We start from the raw sequence: 1,532 nt of genomic DNA, 5'->3' as shown, positions 1-1,532 counted from the left end.
TGGAGAAAACAAAATCACACTTTAGTTTAAAAGAAGAAATCATTGTCAAACCAACAACAAGTCTCGATTAAAACCAAAAGTAGTCTAAAAACAAAAAGATAAAAACTTTTCTCAAGTCTTCCACCAAACTCTTAAAGTTTCTTTGAATCTCTTCTCTTTTACAATCACTCAAAATAAAATAACAAAAAGGATAAACTAAATAAAATGTGGTTCCTAAAAATCTCTCCGAACTAACTCCCCAGAGAAGAACTTTCAAAACTTGCCAATATTTTTAGGACTCTTTTCTGAGTCCTCTCTTCTTTCTGTTATAGTTTCCCAAGAGGTGCCTTGGGATCTCTTCAAAATGTGTCTTGATTCGATGTATTTGCCTAAGAGACGCTTCCTTTCATAATAATTTTTGTCCATGGTGGTTTCAACCACTTATTAAGCTATTGGCTAGTGCTTAAGCGTAGGGTCTCGCCGTTTAGGCGTAGCCTTCTCTATTTAACCGGCGCGTAAGCGTTGGATGTGGCGCTTAGGCGCCAAAACTCTTTTGCACCATTTTCCACCTTTTTTATTCAAATTTGACCTGTTTTCACTCCTTCAAGCATTTTTTTCCATTTTTACTTGTATCTGCAAGAAAAACACAAAAAAATCTTCCATTAAAGCATAATATCTCAAAAAAATATATAAAAATGTGTCTAAAAACACTATATACTTTAGGTGTATAAGTATGTCCTATCCCTCCCACCCTCAATTAATTAAAAAAAAGAGTTTGTTGCTGTTCAGAATTGTTCAATATTTGAAAAAATCATCACCTCAAAAGAAAATTTTAGATGTTTTGATAAGACTATGACTTCAGGGGAGAATGAAATTAATGCCCTAGTAACTGTGTCATCAACTTTAAAGAAGTTGGACTGGGTCCTTAGTTGATTTCAAAAAAAGATAGTGTGGTTGAAATACAAGTAATTGACTTGGGATATCACAAGCCCTTTAATTTCCTGCCATGTGACTGGGTCCTGACTTTCAAACGAGTTATAATATCTCAGTATTCAACTTAAGAAACATTTGAGGATTATTAGTCAGGGGAATTTGGACATTCAAAATCTTAAAAAAAATATGTTCCGTTAGATATAGTAAGTCTCAGAAAATAAATGGAACAAAAAAAATGTTATGAAAATCCCGCGAGAAGAAGCTTGAGGTGAGCATATAATAAAAAATTAGTGTCTCAATTAATACATTCAAAATCTTTAATTCATGCTCTACCAGTTATAGTAATTCTCAACAAAACATGGGGAAAAAATTGTGTGAAAAGTTTGATCCAAAATCAAAGCCAAAAAAGAAAATTATCCCTGAGAAGAAGCTTGAGGAGGACGTATAATCAGAAATTGGTATTCAAGTTTCCCCTAATTGATGAGACTTAAAATGCTCTCTTAGGAAAATTCTTTCGGTATTATATTCAATAAAAAGTTCATCGATCTTGAGTCTTTTGGTCGGTTATTTATTGGCTCAGAGATATCTTTGGAAAATGAAAAATGTTTTGATCACACGAC

The sequence above is a fragment of the Phalaenopsis equestris genome, unplaced genomic scaffold (assembly GCF_001263595.1).
Source record: "Phalaenopsis equestris unplaced genomic scaffold, ASM126359v1 Scaffold001148, whole genome shotgun sequence".
Taxonomy (NCBI): Eukaryota; Viridiplantae; Streptophyta; class Magnoliopsida; order Asparagales; family Orchidaceae; genus Phalaenopsis; species Phalaenopsis equestris.
Note: the sequence above shows the minus strand (reverse complement) of the source record.